This window comes from Narcine bancroftii, chromosome 9 (assembly GCF_036971445.1).
Source record: "Narcine bancroftii isolate sNarBan1 chromosome 9, sNarBan1.hap1, whole genome shotgun sequence".
Taxonomy (NCBI): domain Eukaryota; kingdom Metazoa; phylum Chordata; class Chondrichthyes; order Torpediniformes; family Narcinidae; genus Narcine; species Narcine bancroftii.
Window position 1 is genome coordinate 8,780,178 of NC_091477.1, and position 21,717 is coordinate 8,801,894.

At 42.8% G+C, this 21,717-nt stretch overlaps 1 long non-coding RNA gene across 1 annotated transcript in view; it reads left to right on the top strand.

Annotated features, from left to right (window-relative positions):
- The window catches only part of LOC138743164 (uncharacterized), a 28,601-nt gene extending 8,448 nt beyond the window's left edge, over nt 1-20,153 (top strand). The window contains exons 4-5 of the long non-coding RNA XR_011344682.1: nt 13,663-13,823; nt 18,742-20,153. This is a non-coding gene — a long non-coding RNA (uncharacterized lncRNA). The remainder of the gene's footprint in view (nt 1-13,662; nt 13,824-18,741) is intronic.
- Nucleotides 20,154-21,717: the final 1,564 nt, after the last annotated feature.

Below are 21,717 nucleotides of genomic sequence, written 5' to 3' on the forward strand. Positions count from 1 at the left end.
CAGCAGCCTGGCAATATGAGGTATTGTTCTCCAGGTGGGTCAGGACTGAATGGAAGAACAAGGCTGTAGCATTTTCAGTGGAACAGTTCCATCTGTAGGCAAATTGAAATGAGTCCAGTGCCTCTAGGAGGCACAGTTTGATATGACCATCATCAGATGGTCGAAGCATTTTATAATGATGGAGGTCAATGCCATTGGGCAGTAGTTGCTGAAGCCCTCTACTGTCACCTTCTTTGGTGATGGCTGCCTTGAAACTTATGGGGAAGATAGATTGCTGTAATGACATGTTGAGCATGTCTAAAAGGATCTCTGTCAGTTCGTCTGCACAGTCCTTTAGTACCCAATTGGTATGTTGTCTGGTCCTGCTGCCATGTTTGGTTTCACCTTGGATAGGACTCTCCTCACTAGAGCTGGAGCTATACAAGGATCCTATGCTTCTTGTCGAACCGTGCGTAGAAGATGTTCAGTCTGACCAAGAGGGAGGCAACAATGTCATTGATTCACAAGGTTTTCTAATGATCAGTTATTCTTTGTGCTTACCCATGCTTTGCATTCCAGATTGCACAAGAGAGTTCAGAGCTGGCTGCAGTGCCAACTTGCCTCCTGTCCCGAAGGCTGCATCTTGAGCTCTGAGAAGTGTGAGGACCTTTGTGTCAGCTCCGGTCGTGTTGCATTTGATCTCCTGGACATCCTAGGTGCACTTGCTAATTAGCCAATCACTGAGCTTGTGCACTCGTTGACATGAAACAGCTCTAGTCTGTGGTCTCAAAGCATTCCCCCCCCCCCACCACCACCCCACCCCCCACACCACCAGCCATCTCCTGATCTTCCTGTGAACTGGCTTCGTTTGTTTTGCTAGCAGTCCTCATTGGATGCCCTTGCCTAGGATTTATGATCAAGTTCCTGAAATGGGATTTGAACCCACAACCTAGAGAGAATATTGTACTAAATGAGCCTTCACATCTTAAAATCATAAAGCACAAGGCTTGCATATACTCTTGGACATTATACAGTAATGCACCGTATATCAATACATTAAAATTGTGTCATATATCACACTTCCAAGCTGCTATGACTGCTTTCTGACGGATGGTGCAATCTTGCTTGGCATTGAGGCATAAAGTGCAGAATCTGTAGATTTCCTTCAGATCTATCACAAAACATTTTTTTGTTGTTGTTTTTGGTTTTACTTTTGATCTGCTGAGGTAGATTTTCATCTTGTTGCTCACCCTTCAAGCTGGCATTATGAATTGGCAGCCTTTTACAGAAATCACTGACAGAAGAAACCTGGCAGCTTCAGTTACAGCTGTTGTCGAGATCTGAAATGCGCTGCCTCAGAGTATGAAGAAAGCCGACTCAGATTAATCTTCAGAAATTAATTGCATAAATGCTGGAAACATTTGAAGGCCATGGGGGGATGAACAATAAAAAAAGGATTAGTATTATCTTATAATTTTAATAAAAATGAAACATTTGCTTCTCACTTCCAAAAGCATTTCACAGCTGGTGGTTTGAAGTATGATCATTTTTGTAATGGAAGAGGGGAATGGATAATTTGCATGCACCAAATTCGCACACTGGCAATGCGATATTCGCTAAATAATCTGTGACCATGAGGTAAAGAGTAAGGGTAAAGAGGGATTCCAACCTCCTTGAAAACAAACTCTGGATGAAATACTCTTATCTTAGAAAGCCGACAGGACTTCCCACAATATTTCATCGAAAAATGCAGCAATTTGAACAGTGGAGAATGTCCTTAGTATTGCATTGGAGGATCACCTTAGACATTTGTATTCAAGGCACAGAAAGCTTTTTGAACTACCAGCCTGCTGCTTCAGATGCAGAACTAATGTAATCGCAGCTTTATAGAGAAGAGGCAAGTTGGATACTGGCTACAAATTTGCATATTCAGTTCTGACGAAAGGTCTTGGCCATAGGGTAGCCATTCCAAAAGGAGGACATGGTCATAAGTTACTATACACTTTTTTTCAATACCATTTAAATCTTATAAAAACTTTTTTTGAAACACTGTGTGTGTGTGTGTGTGTGTGTGTGTGTGTGTGTGTGTGTGTTTAAAATATATATATTAAACAAAGTCCATGTCCTCCTTTTGGAATGACCACTCTATGAAACAGTTTCTCTTTCCACTGACACAGTTGAATTTTTACTGCATTTTAATTTTTCAAAATATGAAAAAATAAATTTTGAATTAAAAAATTTAAATGTAAATGTTTAGGACACATTCAGAACTGCTTTGGCCACACAGCAATGGAGAGAAGCCATTATGTCCTTTTGGGCAAACTCTGAGTTCAATGTGGTATAAAGAAACTACTAGGTGAGCAACAACCAATCCCCCTACCCCCCCCCCCTCCCCGCCCCACCTTCCTCACTCTGTACCCACTGTACATTTATCTGCACTTCAGAAAAAGAAACTGTGCGCCATGGAAGCCAAAAGGAAGAAAAAGGAGAGGCATTTGATTTGCATCAATCTTTCATCAGCACCAACGATGTCACTGTTAAAAGAAAGTCATTATCCCTCAAAGTGTCCACCATCAATTCTCCTTTCACAGTTCTCACAGTTCAGCATTAGTTGTTGTTTTTTCACTGTGAGGTAGCTAGTAAGTTAATAACAAAATCTCTTGATAGGTAAAACACTGGTGACGTGAGTACTGCTTTGAACACAGAGCTCACAGTGAATTATCCTGCTTCCTAATTGTTTTCTGGCACTGTTCAGGTTAAATGTTTTGCAAATGCAAGTAGCTAATTTATGTAAACACAGCCACCAGTAAATTACCGAAGAAGACCCCAATTTATTTCAGGAGGTAGCACAGCATAATGCTCTCCACTTGAACATATCACTGCAATTCAGATCTGGGTTTAGCTATCTTCTGTTTTAATCATTGCTGTCACAATAGATAGCAAGTGTCTGCAATTTGTTGATATCCAGATTAATGCCAAAGATTCCTCCCCTCCTCCATCATCTCCATTCAAAACCCCGCAATCCAAGCAAATAGAACTTTCTGATTCATAAAACCCCCAAACCCACACTTCCACCTGAATGGGAAAAAATAACAAAGACTGAATTGTGTTTCAATTATGTGTCAGCTCTCAGTTTCCAGGTGATAAGGATAAAACCTACAAATTTTAATCTCATGCTTTATGACTGCAACTGCCTTCACCATCTGGCCATCTCACACGTGGCTTTCATTGTTCAGCTTGAAAGTTCATCTTGATGATATTTTTGACAGACCTTCTTTCCAAAATGGCCTTCTCCCCTGAATTGTTTGGAATATTATTAAAGACCAAAATGGTGCTGTTTTATTCCTGGCACTCTGTTCAACTTTAAAGGAACAGTAAATAATCAAAAGAATATATTCTATCACTAACTTAATTCTTCTCTGCATCAAGGAGGCTAAATACAACATGGACATTCATTTTCAGAGCAGCTCAGTCTACAACTGAGTCCCAGGGGACTGTTGCATTAATGGTCCATCTTACTTCCATTCTGGTATCCCTCTCCTCAGCCAATGCCTTTCAGTGGTGCTCAAGGGAAGGATTAGGGTCAGGTTCATGATTAGGGTATGCTTGAAGATATTACGTTGCCCCTCTGACTGCGTATGACACTATTTATGGCCTCAACATTTCTATCACAGGCAGGCAGGATGAATATGGGAGGGATATTTTGGTTGGTGTGGGAAAGTTGGGCCGAAGGGCCTTTACCATGCTGCAGGAATGTAATTAGCACAGCTGTGGTAACCACAAAGCCCCACCCACACACACACACACACACACACACACACACACACACACACACACACACACACACACACACACACACACACACACACACACACACACTTCTTCCTCTGTTGTTTCCCCACTGCCCACAGCATGGTCTTCAAGCTATACACAAGACACATAGGAAGTAAAGGAAGTAAACCCCTCCCAGCCTCACTTTAAAAACAGCTCACACTACAACAGTAATGGTTTGTCTAATGCTGTCACAAGACCATTGACTAGGGTTCAAATCTGGCTCGGTCTGAAAGGAGCTTGTATCTTTTCCCCATGTCAGTGTGGGTTTCCTCGGGGTTCTCAGGTTTCCTCCCACCCTTCAAAATGAACGTGGTCTGCAGGTGTCTGAATAAAATGGCGGGTGGGGGGGAGAAGCACCGTCACAAATGCAGGAGGTAGTAAGTGGATAAGGGAGGGAGAGCACAGCAGCGAGCAGAGGGAGAAGGGATGGCTCTGTGAATAGAGTGGGAAGGGAGTGGAAAGCTAAATGTTTTTGCTTCATCCACAGTATCTGCAGACTATTGTGTCTTGCCAAATGAATATAATTCCTTCTTTTATTTGAAAAAAAAATGTTTGTGGATGTTATTGCAACATTTTTTAAAACTAATATGACATAAGCGGCTTGAGTTTATATTCCAAGCAAACCTTCCTTGCACTTCAATTTGTATAACTGAGTATTCTGCTATTACACTTTCATGTACAAATCTGGATTTCTCTCGAAAGAAATAATGGTTTTTCCCCTCAATGTTCTGACTGATAAGAAATTCTCCTCTCTAACCATTCTATATCTAAGAGAAACACCTGACAAGACTGTTGTTGAACCATTGTTCCCCCCCACCCCCCCCCCCCTTCCCTGCAGACAGTAAGGGAAATGTTTCTTTTGAACCTGGTGTTGATAATAAAGCGAACTCAGGACACCTCAGACATTGAGGGCAAATTACAGATGCTGCCCCTCGAGAATCTCCAGTCGAAGTTTGAGAATCAACTCCTGAAATCTTCTGCAGTGAGTGCTTTTGACACCATCCCACCTTCAGCAAATCTCTGTGCTGCAGGAACCAAGCCCTCAATCTTCTCTGTTTGCATCAGTGATACAAAAGCCAAGTCCCTTAACATTAATGACTTAAATAAACTGTGAATGAATTGAACAGGTATAGAGTCAGATATATTGTGAAGTATCACCCTGTATTAGAAATTGCTGGAAACATTTGCAATTACTTCTTCAAAATGTGTATTTGACTTTACAACTGGATCTAAACTGAAGGCAAATCAATATATTAAAAACTGCTCCTTTTTAAAATAAATTAAAAACAACATTATCAATCACTTGCATAGTCCTTTAAACTGTCAAACATGAACAATGCCCAACAACAACAAAAAATTATATCAGCCATCAGGAAGATATCATGGCAAATTGTTGCCAAAAAATTGTTTTGAGTAGGATCTAAAGCGAGAAACAGAAGCAAAAAGGTCAACCAGGGAAAGGGGAAAAAACAGAAAGGAACAAATTAAGAAAATTAGAATGGCAAAAGACACATAAAAGTCCAGCTTTTCAAGATTCAAGATTCCTTTGTTGTCCTTTAAGAGTACAGAACATGTAACGTTACATGAAATTGATGCCTGCCTGCTATAACGCAAAGAGCCACCTTTAATGCCACCTGGCACCCCTCACAGTAAGAGAGCAAGAGAAGCAAAAGAGTGTCCCTTCAGAGACACCAAAAGTCCATTGATTCACCTCCAGTACCCCCTCTCCACAGGCTCCTGTTCGATCCATTGGCAGCCTGAGCTCCAGGCCCAAACCTTCCGACACAATCAGGCAGGCTTCAGCACCCAAGGCCCTTCGAGAGCCCTCCTTGCCCTCAGCACTCTCTCAAATCCAGAGTCCAATACCTGGTTCCAACAAGCCAGTCTCCAGCAGACCGCAGCCTTTGTGGGTCCCCTGACCGCAGGTTACCCGCAACCTGTGTGGGTCCCTCAGGTGGGTAACCACAGGTTACCCGCAACCTGCATAGGTCCCTCAGTTATTGTGGCCCTGACTGGTCTGCTGCCGTTATCACCAACCTGTTGGGTTGCCTCCTCTTATAGTAAATCGTCGTCCAGCAAAGTCAATCTGTTAAATCTAACATAATAATCAATTCCTCATAAATAAGATGGTTCATATTAAGATGGTTAAGTGACTTATACTGAGGAAAATGCTAGATTATTTTTAATTGCTTTTAAATCCCTGCATTCATTCATTTACTTTCTCAACAGTTCAGCTGCATTGCCTGACAACATCATTCTTAATTGACCAGTTCTTTCATATCCTTAGGGGCAATGCTGACTTCACTCAATAATGGTACTAAGTGAATCTCAAATGGAGCTGACTAATGACGATTAATACCAGAAAAAGTATATAAAAGTCACAATTGTTGAGTGAAATCAACCTATTTCTTACAAAAACATTTTATAATAATTATTAATTTTTAATTCAAATTCTCTGACCCCCCAACACAATGTTTGCATTAAGTAACATAAAGAAACTTCTTTATGAAGCAATTTGGTTAATTGACTGTCATAAATTACAAATAAAAATTAATTATCAGCAAGCTTAAAAAAAACCAAACTTGCCAACAATTATAATGTTTCTGATCAAATTACATTTCAATTATGGTATAATTTTTGGTATCCATGTTCCTCATGAACTAGACACGAATTCACACTTTTAAAACACCTGAGTGTGCGGGGAGAGAATACTTTCAGAAGCAACAAACTTTAATCTAATTCCCTTCTTTCAATCACAATTCTCTCCCCCCAAAAAACTGGGTAATTGGAACATTGGTTAATATGGTTAACATTAGCGAAGCAATTGTGAAGAATTCATTTGAGCCACGCTGTTGGTTCTTTCATAGCTGTTTCAGAGGATTGATATGATTTCTCTCTGTCTCTCTCTCTCTCTCTCTCTCTCCCTTCCCCCATTTCCCCCCTCTTCCCTTCCTCTCTCTCTCTCTCTCTCTCTCTAGGCCCTTTCATACAGTCAAAGAACCTGAATGTAATGGCGGAGATTCTCCGCCCTTACATCGGGAAACTTACCTCCATGAATGCGCCCTGGCCGGCTTCAAGGTGCCGACTCTTGGGGGAAGGGTCAGTGGTGGAGCACTATGCTCTGCCACCCTGCATGAATGTAATGTGCCTGCAAGCGACTGGCTAGGGGCCGGCTGATGACATCGCAGTGAAGTCACCTTACCCACCCCACTCCCTCCAGGGGCCGTCAGGGCGGGGGGGGGGAACCAACGGGGGCTGTCAGGGGGCAACCCGTGCAGGCAGTGGCAGCCCTGCCAGCTGCTCCAGCACCTCACCAGGCTGCTTCAGACTTCGGGGCTGCTCATCGGAACTCGCAGCTTAATACATGGAAGGACAATGGACGTCTTCCCTACCATTAATCCCTCACATAGCTAAAATCATTCTGGGAAATGAAGAGCAGTTCCAGTTGCATGGAGGATTATGTGTAGGGAAGGAAACCACTGCTCTGTGGCATATTTATGACGGCTGGTGCCATAGCAAAAGTTGCCCCACCTACAGCGGCTCAGAATGACACACCAAGGCGCTGCTTTGCATAAAAGCAGCACTGGAGCAGCCTTGCTCCATGGACAGGTAATGCTAGATTAAAATTTGTATCCATCTCTGCAACTGACCTCATAGCAGAGGCCCAGCATGAAAACAGTCTCTCTCTCTCTCTCTCTCTCTCTCTCTCTCCCCTTCCCCCCCCTCTCTCTCTCTCTCACCCCCTCTGTGTCCCTTCTCTTTCTTTCTCTCACTCTCTACTGATGATGTTTAGTCTGCTGAACAAGTTGCTTAGCCCTGCCATTAGCCAATGGCAGGGCTAAGTACTCTAATTGGCATTTTTACTGGTGTACTCTCAACCTAACACAAATATTTATTTTTTTCCACCCATGGAAATTTAATTTGATTTTCCTCTTTTCAAGTTCTGGTGATCTGAAGATCTGAACTATTTACTCTGCATCTGAAGCAGTTATCATTGAATAAAAACATTTCACTTCATTATTTTTGTAGAATTAATCACAGAAACAAAGAGAGGCCGCTCAGCCCATATTTCCAGTGCTATGCCAAGCTCCACATTGGTGCTGCAGATTTTAATCCAATTTCAGAATAGACTTTGACATTTTGTTTGTTTTTATGATGCTATCCAGAATAAATGATCCAAGTTTAATCTTGATTCTTCAATGGAAATAGATAAATTAAGTAAGTCATTCTAAAATATTTATAACATTTATATTATATCATTATGTATACATGTGATTATGATTATTGTGGGTGCACCATAGCTGCTTCATCTGGTTTTATATGTACAGTCAGACAATAATAAATTTGATCTAATTGGGTAATTAAAATCATTTGTGCTTCTCACTTGGTCAGGTAGCTCTTCCCAGTCAATTACAATTGTCCACAACTCTGGATTTAAAAGCTTCGTGCATCAGCACACCTTGATCTCTGCAACTCCGTGAGATACTTCTCACCTCAGGTGCAAATTTGAATGCTGAAATAGTTAACAGCTTGCACGATTTCCGACTAGTTTGAGATCTGACCTAATATTAGCACATGGCATTGCAGATAATTTTTTAAAAATGAATAGAATCAACAAAAATAAAAAAACATTGAGCCTAATTTTGTTTAAGAAGTATACCGGAACACTGAAGGAACATGTCAATAATGCATTTTCTAAATTGATCAGAACCAGATACTGACATCATTACATGCAGGACTAAAGGTACAGTATTATTGTACAATATCTCTCTAAACTTGACCTTTTCTGTAAATAACACCAAACATCAGTCTTCACTGCTGTGCTATCTAAACTTTCATTTTTGCATTGTTGATGCTTGGCATTTAAATCATTCAAAGATTATTTTATTGAAAGAAACACAATGAAATATGACAATCATGTGAATGTACACACTCAAGATAAAAACACCAAACTGTCTTGAGGAAACAAATTAAATTTAAATAAATTAAATTTATATTTATATTTAAATAAAAAATAAATTTAGATATACAGCACGGTAACAGGACCTTCTGGCCTACGAGCTGGTGCCTCCCAAGTGACACAATTAACCTACAACCCCCCCCCCCCCACCCCCGTATATTTTTGGAGAGAGGAAGGAAACCTGGGGACCTGGAGGAAACCCAAGCTGACACAGGGAGAATGTAAAAACTCCTTACAGTGCCAGATTCGAACCTGGGTCGCCTGCGCTGTGATAACATTTCGCTAATTGCTACGCCATCCATGCTGCTATAGGACCATAAGACCATATGACACAGGAGCAGAAAGAGGCTATTCAGCCCATCGAGCCTTCCCAACAATTTAATCATGAGCTGATCCATTTTCCCACTCAGCCCCACTGCCTGGATTTTTTCCCCCCAAAGCATTTGAAACCCTAGCTAATCAAGAACCTATCAATCTCTGTTTTCACAACCCCTAAGGTGATTGGATGGAAATAGCTTGTAACTTAATAGCAGAAATAAATATTAAGTTTTTTTTTACTTCACAAAGTGTTTTTTTAGAATGAACAGAGTATATTTTAAAAGAAGATTATTTGTCAATGAGATTTACTGACAAAATTGACATATTTTTACATACTTCTAGCTGTCCTCAGAATTTGTAAAACACAAAAATGCTGAAGAACTCAATGTCTATAGGAGGTAAAGAGATATAACCTGCATTTCAGGCTGAGCTCTTGAATGTTGTGACATTCTATTTTCTTAATCTTCTTCTACCTTTAACTTGCACTCAATATAGATGAGCTGTCCAAACACAGAGTTACTCAATCATAGACTTTTATAGTATGGAAACTGGACTTTTGGCCCGTGCTGACCAAGTTGTCAACCTAAGGGAGCCCACTTACCTGATTTTGGCCCAAATCTCTCTATAGGTTTAGAGACATAGGTGATTGCAGATGCTGGTACTCAAAACAACAAATGTGATTCTCTGCTTGATGAAGAGTTCTGGACCAAAATACCAATGATTCTTTTATCTCCCACTGATGCTACTCCATCAGCTGAGATCCTCCAGCAGATTGCTTGTTTTGGAAAAGTGTGAGTTAATGCATTTTTGAAGGTCAAACTTGAAGGCAGAGTACATGGTTAATGGTTAAGATATTTGACAGTATGGAGGAAATGAGGGATCTTGGGGTCCAAATCTATCCATCCCGCAAGGATGCAGCAAAGGCTGATAGGATAGTTAAGAAGGCCTAATATATTGGACGGAGATTGAGCTTGGGATGTGGAGCTCCATAAATCTCTGGTGAGACCACACTTGGAATATTGTGTTCAGTCTGATCACCTCATTATCAAAAGGATTTTGAAGCTATGGAAAGCCCTCCACCCGCTTCCCTCACCATTCACAGAGCTATACCCACCCCACTGTTAGCTGGTGTGCCCTCCCTCCTTCATCCACCTATTATCTCCTGCTTGTGGAGCTGTGATCCTCCCCACCCCTGAACATTTTGTTCAGGCGTCTGCTTACATTTTTCTCATACCTTGATGACAAACTCAAGCCCAAAATGTTGGTTCTCTTTGCCTGGGTGAGTTTCTCAAGTAGTGTATTTTGATTTGCATTTAAGTTGTGTGGTTTGCTGCCTATTGGAAATATATTCACCATCATATGTACTAAATACAAATTATGTAAATGTATTTGTAATGAAATTCACCTCTGAAATTCATTTCCGTCACCAGAATTTCAATAGGCAGATGTAACTTTGCTTATTTCACACCCAGCATGGAGGGCAAATTAATAATTACTTTGGAATAGGAAGAGATTTTACTGAGTCAACTGAGCAAGGTTGAAAGGAAGTAAGAAAAGGGATGAGGTTGTGAATTGCGGGGTTGTGCATTGCAAAGGAGCTTAAACTCGAGATGCTTCAGCTCTCCTGTTTGTGATTGCTGATATCGTAAACAAAAGCCTCATGGTTCCATCCGGGGCGGCATGATTAATGTAGTGGTAATCGCAACGCTCTTACAGTGCCAGCGATTGGGACCATGGTTCGAATTCAGTCTATAAGGAGTTTGTAAGTTCTCCCGGTGCCTGTGTGGGATTTCCCCGGAGGATACATTTTCCTCCCACCGTTTGAAAAAAAAACGTACTGGAGGTTTAAGTTAATTGGATGTAATTGGGCAGCGCCGAATCTGGACTGAAATGTTCTGCTACGGTGCTGTATGGCTAATTGTGTTGGGCAAACTGTGAAGTAGGGATTTGCATTTCAAAAACACCTCCAAGATATCAGAATATGCCCAACGTATTTTACGCTGAATTATATTCTGTCTGGGGACCCTCCGACTGGATGGTGTTAACATCGACTTCTCTGCTTCATATATGAAACCCCCCTAACTTCTTCCCCCTGTCCCCTTTTCTCCAGTGCCACCTCTCTCCCATTTTCCCTCTGTCTCCTTACAATGAGCCAAAAATCAATTCTGACCTTTCCTCTTATCATATCCAATTAACACCTCTAGCCAGTTGGTCTGGACTCCTCCCTGCCCCATTCTTCCCCAGCTTTTAATTGTGTTTTATCACTCATGCCTTGAGAAGGGTTCAGGCCCTAAACATCGGTAATATAGCTTTACCTCTTATGAATGCTGTAATACCTGCTGAGTTCCTTCAGCATTTCTGTGTTTTGACTACAATCACAGCATCTGCAGATTTTCATGTTTTACTTTGATCAATTATATATTAGAATAAACAATGCCTCGATATTGTCCTGATGCAGACACTGAATGTGAACATATCTTCCCCCACCCCACTCCTATTCATTGCTGTCCATACGGTTAGCGTAGCAGCGCAATGCTGCTACAGCGCCAGCGATCTGGATCGGGGTTCAAATCCCGCACTGAATGTAAGGACCCTCACCATCCAGGCAATGCCCTCTTCTCACTGCTACCATTAGGAAGGAGGTACAGGACCCTGAAAACAAACACCCAATGGTACAAAAAGCAGCTTCTTCCCCTCTGCCATTAGAATAAAACACAGACATTATCTCACTTTTCTTTCTTCTTCTGCACTAATTTATTTATTTTTAAATAGGCACTTTTAGAAATGCAATTTATACCAATGTTTGCACAATAATACTGCTGCAAAACGACAAATTTCATGACATATTTCTGGCAATAAACCCAATTCTGATTTTAGTGATAAATATTAATAATAGCTTCATTTACTTTGTTCTAAAAATGCATGTGCAAAGATCTTCTTTTTACTGGGCACTTGACTTGTGAATTTGACCAAGAGATATAAATCAATTCTTCATCACATGACTTCGTGCATAATGCACCAAATGTATGTGTATTGAATGTCAGTTTCAAAATTTATTCCATTGGCATTGGATTTCAGAAACAGTGCATCCTATAAATCAACATGTATGAACTTCCACACCAGTGAACCATTCATTAAGGATTAAAAGTTAGCTTTTTTAAAAAATGTGTGTGTTTCATATGCAAAACCAACATTCATTAACCACCTGCAATTCTTTTAGATCTGAGTACCCTCTTGAGATGCTTCAAAGGCCGATACATTTGAAGTGTTTGTAGTGACATACTGGCAAGGCTAACAATGGATAGCTGTAATTTACCATGACTAAGAAACATCTGTGAAACAAAAGAAGGTTTTTTTTTAAGATTCTGAATGAAGTTGAACTGAAATGTTCACTTTATTTCTCGATTTTACCTAACCTGCCAAGTGTTTCCATGTTGTTTTGTTTTTATTTCAGCTTTCCATCATCTGCGTGTGATTTTTTTTTTGCTTTATGGTCCATGAACTAGTTCAGTTGTAAATGAAACCCAGTACTGAGCCCAGGTCACTGCCTAAACATCAAATAAATTAATGGCAGGTTGTGCAGTCACTTTACAGAACACTTTAACTCATTCTGCAAGGTGTAACGAGCCCAGAGGACCCCAAAACCCAGCAGCAATAGATACTCACCAAGACAATGGTTACTTAAACAAAAGTTGCTTTTAATTATCTTTAAACATGAAAATAGAATCAAACTTTAACTTATCTCTATTGACTTACTTAACCTAACAACCCCCTTCTAATTCTAAGTGCACGTGTATGTAACGTGCGGATAAGTTCAGAAAATGTCTTTGGTACTGTTGGAATCTAGGGGTTAAAACAGTATGAAATAAATGATTAATCAATAAGTTTATTTGGACTGCATGAGTCAGGGAAAGAGGAATGTGGCTAAGTGGCTGTCACAGCATGGAGCAAAGTTGGCTGAACAAAATTGGCTGCTCCCAAGATACAGGGAGAGGATATGCATAAAACGATTTAGGAGGAATGCTTAACTGAAGGAGGTGGGAAGTAGCACAGGAGACACAGGCCAGATCAGAACAAAGAATGGCCCGCAAGAATCAAAGGGAATGGAAAACCAGTCTAGGAGGAAGATTAAGGCACGAGGAGGTGTTAAAGAGAACAGCAGAAATTGGCCAGACAGGGACCGAATGGTGATTAGAAATATCTGGGGATGAATTAATTTCAGATCTAAACAACAGGATAGTCTGGCCTGGAGGATTAACATGGGAATGCTACACCCCAGAAATCTGCAAAACAGGAGATGACTTGTGATAACCCTTATGCAAAAAGATCTAGCAGGGAAAACAACTTTTGTTCTGTGTGATAAGATTGACCTATATAAACTGTGCCAACTGGACAATAGGGGTCAGTCTCGGGGAGTAGCTCACTGGCAGGTGACCTATGAACTAACAGACTGACCCAGAGCTCTGATAAGTTTTATTCTTGTGCTGTGCTGTGCTGTGTGGTGTAATAAACTGACTGTTGAACCGAATACCTTCTCCTATCACTTCATTCAACGAACGCGCTGGACTCAGCTCACACATGGACTAAATTAAGAGTAAATAAATTAAAGCCAGAGTCCAACAATTTGGTGACCCCGACGTGATGAAGATGGAGAAGTGACGGAAGAAAAGATACGAAACACCGGTCGATTGTGGGGTGAGGATAACAACAAGTGACCATTCAACAGAGTGAGGTAAGCAGACGCCTGTTCAAACGAAGTTCTGCGATTGGCAAAGATAAAATTGTGTGTTGTCACTACTCTGCAAAAGACCTAGTTAAAGACAAGAATAAAACAAAAGGAGGTTGGAATCCCTCTACGGAGGTTGAGGTCCCTCTAGGAAAAGGAGGTTGGAATCCCTCTACGGAGGTTGAGGTCCCTCTAGGAAAAGGAGGTTGGAATCCCTCTACGGAGGTTGAGGTCCCTCTAGGAAAAGGAGGTTGGAATCCCTCTACGGAGGTTGAGGTCCCTCTAGGAAAAGGAGGTTGGAATCCCTCTACGGAGGTTGAGGTCCCTCTAGGAAAAGGAGGTTGGAATCCCTCTACGGAGGTTGAGGTCCCTCTAGGAAAAGGAGGTTGGAATCCCTCTACGGAGGTTGAGGTCCCTCTAGGAAAAGGAGGTTGGAATCCCTCTACGGAGGTTGAGGTCCCTCTAGGAAAAGGTTGGAATCCCTCTAAGGAGGTTGAGGTCCGGTTGGAATCCCTCTAAGGAGGTTGAGGTCCCTCTAGGAAAAGGAGGTTGGAATCCCTCTACGGAGGTTGAGGTCCCTCTAGGAAAAGGTTGGAATCCCTCTAAGGAGGTTGAGGTCCGGTTGGAATCCCTCTAAGGAGGTTGAGGTCCCTCTAGTAGAACGGGGTTGGAGCCCCTTGTAGCAATCTCGAGAGGTAGATTTAGACACTTGGCCAAGTAGTATAAGGTGTATTGTGTTATAGTTATTTGTTTCTATAGTGTGTAATAAGTATTTGTTTAAGAATTGTGTACCATAGTAGTGTATAATAAGTATCTGTATAAGGTGTATTGTGTTATAGTTATTGGTTTCTATAGTGTGTAATAAGTATTTGTTTAAGAATCGTGTACCATAGTAGTGTATAATAAGTATCCGTATAAGGTGTATTGTGTTATAGTTATTTGTTTCTATAGTGTGTAATAAGTATTTGTTTAAGAATCGTGTACCATAATAGTAATAAGTATCTGTATAAGGTGTTCGGCATTTAACTGTTTTTTCATGCACGCTGGTATTGTTGCTGTGTATATCACTGTGTTACTCTCGATGTTTTAAGTACTTCTGAAAAAGGGGGCAGCAGAGGTTACAGATTGTACTGTTTTACAGGGTAGAGAGGGCATAGAGGCAAGGTATTTAGAATACGGATCAGGGAAACACAGTGGGGATAGGCAGTCACACAGTGAGGCATCAGTGTACACAGACTAACCGCAAAACAAACAATGTACATTTCACACAAAGGGGGAAACTAACAAGCTAACCGCAAAACAAACAATAGACACTTCACACAACCACGAGACACATAATCCCCCAGCTGGCTCTCTCTCTCTGATCATCCCTGAAGGGGAACACCTGTTTTCAGGGAGCTGCTGGTCATCTGGTGGTTATATAACGTGGAAAGGGGCGAAGTAGAGTGCAGGGTGTCAAAATCCTACCAGGAGAGAGAGCCAGGGAGTACGAGGTCTAAAGGGATAAAAATCGGAACAGAGATGGAAGGAGTAATAAGGGATGTAGGGCAAGAGTTCGGGGAAGACAGAGGAGTTCCCCCATCTGTAAACAGACAGTGGGAAAATACAAGGAATCAATTACTGGGAGGATGACCGAAGGGAGAGGAAGGACAGGCTAGGGAACGGTACGAACAGATTTGGAAAGAGCTGCAGAGTCAGGGGAAGGTACCACGAGGGTTTGAAAAAATCCGGCTGTTACTGTACTTAGGAGAAGCAGAGAGGGAAGCATGATCACACACAGAAGACAGGGTCAGGAGAACCCTCGCTTCCCTTTGGGATATGCGTTGCGGGAAAGGGGGGAAGTACGGCTTCCAGAAAGATATAGACAGATGCCGCTAATTTATAAGGGTCCGCAAATTGGGGAGAGGTATCAACCCTTCTCATTCACTGACATGAATTGTATTTTGGATAAAATGCCACCTCCGACTGAGGGAGGTGGAGCGTGGATGGGAAAGTTCTGCCAAGTTACGATGGGACATAAGATAGCCATAGGGGATTGGAGAGCATTATTGGGGAAACAGCTTGGGCTGTGGGAGATTCAGCAGGTAGAAATGATCGCAGGAATCACTAGGTGCCTCAATGCTGAGCCATTTGCCAACCATGCTACGGCAATAGGAGGGGCAATGAGAGATAAGTTCCCCGTTCCCCCCGGTGTCATGCAGTCCCTGACCTTTTCCATAAAGGAGGATGAGGAGATCTCGACTTTTTTGAGTCAGTGTAGGGAGAGTTGGACTGATAAGGCAGGAGTACACCCAGCCACAGATCCCTTGCAGACTACACTCTTTAGGGCTGCAGTAACGAGTGGACTGCCAGCTGTAGTTAGGGAGGCATTAGAGAATAACCCTGATATTCCTGGCTGCTCGAATGAGCAATGGGAAAAACATTTGACCCATCACATGAAACGTTACAGGGAGGACAAACAAACTACGGAGTCTGGCAACTCCTTAAGCTTCAATTGGCAGAGGCTAGGCAAAAGGCAAATGAGGAAAAAAAAAGATTTCCTCAAAGGGTGCGAACCAGATGATTCAGCAGCCACCGCAGCCACCACAAGGGAATGATACTAATTGGCACCCGGCCCCATATTGGGCACCGGGTCCCACCGATGGGGGCAGAATGGGAGGTCCAATGGGGGGATTCCGAGTAAGAGGGAGAGTTCGGAGTGCTCCACGAAGGCAGCCAGCCGTATGTTTTGGATGCGGTCAGCCAGGACACTTGAAGAGAGACTGTCCCCTAGTTTGGGAGCCTCGGGACCCGGGGGCAAGGGGCTATGGACCACCACAACAGGAGCCTTGGGTCCAGCCCCAGAGATCGTCAGTGCCACCCCCGGTACATCAGGCACCCTATGCGGCTCTAGCTCCGAGGAGACAATTCCCTTTGCTGACAGAGGAGGAGCAATATTGCCCACAGTGACGGAGCCCGAGCACCCACGAGCAGGCTAGGTTGGCAGACCCTTTCCTGCAGATTAAAGTTATGGACATGGAAGTATCCTTTTTAGTGGATACGGGAGCCAGATTTTCAACACTCACTGGCACTGAATTTCAAGATAAAACATCATCCTCTAGCGTCCAGCTGTTAGGGTTCTCGGGTACACCAGAAAATCTGCCGTTTTCTACACCACTAGTCACTTCTGTGGCAGGACAGACTTTTACACATCAGTACATTTTGTCAGCCAGGTGCCCTACCAATCTCTTGGGCAGAGACCTGTTGGTCAAGTGCGGAGCATCGATCCTTTGTGGACCCAGCGGAATAGAGGTCACCTTTCCAAATGGATAGTCTATGAACTGTTCAATAACTACACTGCATTCCAGTTCTCAGATGTTGTTGGCGGCAGCTGGAGGATCCGCGTCTGAGGGACAATGGGCTGACATTTACTGGGGGCTGCTGCAACCTGAGGACCCACAGAAGGGAGGGCTGCTAAAGCTTTATAATCAATGGAAGCCGTGGATCCAGACGTTACACCCGTATACCCCCCCCTCGGACCCTCCCCATATGACCCACTTTTACGATAGGGATGGGGATGAAATGTATCAGCATGCCTTTTATGAAGAGGTAGAGGGCAGGCAATGGGAAATTAATTCGGACTACATAGTGATAGGAAAGGAGGGAGTGGCCGCTGCGGTGGCACTGACATCTGAACAGCTGGAATGGTATGAGATGGCAGGTGAGGCCATTCCTCATGTCACCCTTGCAATTGGCACTACTCATCAGGCAAAAGATTTGGGACCGATGTGTCGGAACTTGAAGTCCCTAAGGGACTGGTCTGACACCCAAATACCGACAGTGCAGTTCTCCTCATCTGGTCAGGCATACAGAATTTTGTCTCCGACACATGATCAAGTCCTCCTTGAGCATAGACAGATTGAACGATTTCATGGTAGGGAGAAGATGGATCACCCCGACTCAGCCCCTATGCTAGACTCTCTCCCTGAGAACCTGTGGTCAGTGGGATCAGCAGATATGGGTTTTTGTCAGCAGGTTGATCCCATAACCTTCGAACTGTCAGATTACACCCCTATTTGGCAGATGCAATACTACATCATCCAAAACCAAAGACAGTAAAGGAGATGCTTTTGTTTTTGGGTTTGTCAGGTTATAGTAGGCAGTTTATCCCATCGTATGGTGAATTGACACATCCACTGCGAACTTTGGTGAATGAGCAGGGGATGAGGAACCTGGGAGCTACACTGGATTGGACTGCACAGGCTGAGATGAGTTTTATTCTATTGAAGCAAGCTCTTACAACAGCTACAGATTTGGCGATTCCAAATTATAAACTACCTTTCTTTTTGGATGTTTCTGAAAAAGCACACACAATTGATGGTGTTCTTTTTCAGAAAAAAGGGGGTGGAAGATGTGTGCTCATGTATGGGAGTATCACACTAGACCCAACGGAAGACAGACACCCACCATGTACAAGACATGCAGCAGGAGTAGCAAAGATTCTACAAAAGGTGGCACACATAGTAATTGGACATGGCCTGACAGTATTAACAACACATAGTATTGTAGCATTTGTGAGCTCCACAGCATTTACAATGACTTCGTTAAGGCAGACGAGACTAGAAAAGATCCTGAATGCTCCAAATGTTACGTTTACCCATGAAGACATTAACATGGCAGAAAATAGTGGAGAGGATGAACCAAACAATAAAAGGTAAGATCGGGAAAGTACAGGCACGGACCAAACTAAATTGGGTGGATGCGTTGCCTCTGGCATTAATGTCAATAAGGAGTTCGGTAAGTTCTGTGACAGGATTCACTCCATATGAACTACGAACGGGGCACCAGTTCCCGGGACCGGGAGCCAGAAGTCAGACTACGAAGAATGAGGTAAGTTCAATGGGATGCAAGCTGTATTATGATAAACTAACGGCTCTGGTGTCAGATTTTTCACAACAGGTCACAAGTCCCAACAGAGAAGGGGAAACACCGATACCTTCAGTCGCGGAGTGGATTCTGCTAAAGGTCATCAAGAGAAAGTGGTCGGAGCCCAGATGGACAGGACCCTACCGAGGGGTGGAGAGGACGTCCCACGCGGTTTGACTACAGGGAAAAGGCGAGACGTGGTATCATTGGAGTCAGTGTGCAGCCACGGACCCACCAGCACGGACACTGGAACAGATTCGTACGGCGGCGACTGAGAACCTGTGAGCAACTACGGACTAAGAACTTTCTGAACGGGTCCCTTTAAAGAACATATTGGACTCCGGGGACTGTTGATGGTAGAATCTATTGTTGTTTAAAAATCAATGACAATGGGCAAGCAGTAAAGGAGATTTCTTCAGGTATTCGCAAATTAGCTCACGTCCCGGTTCAGACCTGGCGACCCTTGGGCAGCGCATGGCTGGGAAATTTGTTCTCTGGAGACTGGGGATGGATACATACTATAGTGCTAGTTGCTGGATTTGTGGTTTTGGCGTTGATTCTGATCCCATGCATCCTTCCCTGCCTCCAGTGCCTCATTCAACGAGCGCTGTCACAGAGAGACATCCCCAGACCCCAAGGCATGTATTTGTCCCTACTGCCCTCTCAAGAGTGTAATGATTACAAGGGATCAGAAATGCCAACCCTAGCATGTAACCCGGATTTCTCTATCTAATAAGTTAACTGGTGGTTGGTCTCATTTTCATGAGACCAAAAGGGGGACTGTTGGAATCTAGGGGTTAAAACAGTATGAAATAAATGATTAATCAATAAGTTTATTTGGACTGCATGAGTCAGGGAAAGAGGAATGTGGCTAAGTGGCTGTCACAGCATGGAGCAAAGTTGGCTGAACAAAATTGGCTGCTCCCAAGATACAGGGAGAGGATATGCATAAAACGATTTAGGAGGAATGCTTAACTGAAGGAGGTGGGAAGTAGCACAGGAGACACAGGCCAGATCAGAACAAAGAATGGCCCGCAAGAATCAAAGGGAATGGAAAACCAGTCTAGGAGGAAGATTAAGGCACGAGGAGGTGTTAAAGAGAACAGCAGAAATTGGCCAGACAGGGACCGAATGGTGATTAGAAATATCTGGGGATGAATTAATTTCAGATCTAAACAACAGGATAGTCTGGCCTGGAGGATTAACATGGGAATGCTACACCCCAGAAATCTGCAAAACAGGAGATGACTTGTGATAACCCTTATGCAAAAAGATCTAGCAGGGAAAACAACTTTTGTTCTGTGTGATAAGATTGACCTATATAAACTGTGCCAACTGGACAATAGGGGTCAGTCTCGGGGAGTAGCTCACTGGCAGGTGACCTATGAACTAACAGACTGACCCAGAGCTCTGTTAAGTTTTATTCTTGTGCTGTGTAATAAATTGACTGTTGAACCGAATACCTTCTCCTATCACTTCATTCAAAGAACGCGCTGGACTCAGACTACACATAGACTAAATTAAGAGTAAGTTAAAGCCAGAGTCCAACAATTCACAGTCCAATCTCACTTCTCATTTCTCCAAGTTCACTGGTTGCAGGCAATTCTCATACTGTGCCCAGAATTTAACTTTTATAAAGTTCACCAGGCTTTGGAGCTTGAAAGGTAAATGGTTACTGCTCAGGAAGGTTCTTGTTAGTTTTCAGAGAGGGATTTGTTGCTCCTTTTTAATCAGCCACTTCAGTGTCCTGCTGATGAAACTTGCCCCTTCAAGGTTCTCAAGATGGTAACCTCTTTCTTTCAGGTAACCACAGGTCCATTCTGTTTCCCTTATTCCAAGTGAAACATTAGACAGCCAGTCCTCTCCTCTTGCATGAACCACAAGGGCTTTGACCTGGCTGTCTTCCAAAAGGGAGCTTTCCACAAGTTTGCCAGCTTGTCCTGTTCCAGTCCCAGCTGCTGTCTGCTGGCTGTAACACTGTACACGTGATATCTCTCTCTCTCTCTGAGCGAAAGCCTGCTTGACTCTCTCTGTTTGCAAAACCACATGGCACCCTTACAACAGCAAGCTCTCCTCCAGACAATATGCGGCTCCAACAGCTCTTTCATCTGTTGCCTTTTGTAAACAACCATCCATTAGTGAAGTCTCTTGAGCACTCTTTAAAGCTCTTACAAAAGCTCTGAAGCCCTGATATGTCCAGCATTGGTAAGATCTCCAGCATTTCAAATAAGATCTGTTTTAAAGTGTTTGTTTGTAAACCTACTTTACAAACCTTTCCCAATTTATCTCCAAAAAACATACCTATATACTCTTTCACAAAGGTGACAGTAGAATGATGCAGAAGATAGCAATAACTTTGTAATGGATTTAGAATAATGATATTATCCATTCAACTTAATTTTTCAACACTGCTGTTGCCATGGTTAATGTTTTGAAGAGCTCAATTAAAGTTATCTTGAAGTAGAATAGCATGGAAACACTCCAGACACTTCAACTTCTCCATGCAAACAAAGTTGTCTTACCCAAACTTTGCCTGCATTCTGTAGAATCAGAATCAAAATTTATTGTCGTGAGCATGTACCAGCATTGCAGTGCAAATATTGCTATAAAATACATCTCAAATTAAATAAATAATTTTTTGGGCAGCGCAGTTGATGTAGCGGTTAGCGCAATGCCTTTACAGCACCAGCGATCAGGACCGGGGTTCGAATCCTGCGCTGTCTGTAAGGAGTTTGTACGTTCTACCCATAGGTTTTTCCTGGGGGTTCCAGTTTCCTCCAACCCTTTGTTGGTCCATCGGGTGTAAATTGGATGGCATAGACTCATGGGCCAAAATGGCCTGTTACCATGCTGTATGTCTAAATTTTAAAAATGCTAAAAATAAGAGAAAGTGAAGTAATTGTGATGGCAAAGATAAAGAAGCTGTCCTTGTGCCACTGGCTGCTAGTCTTCAGGCTCCTGTACCTCCTACAACAACATTATCTACAAATTCATT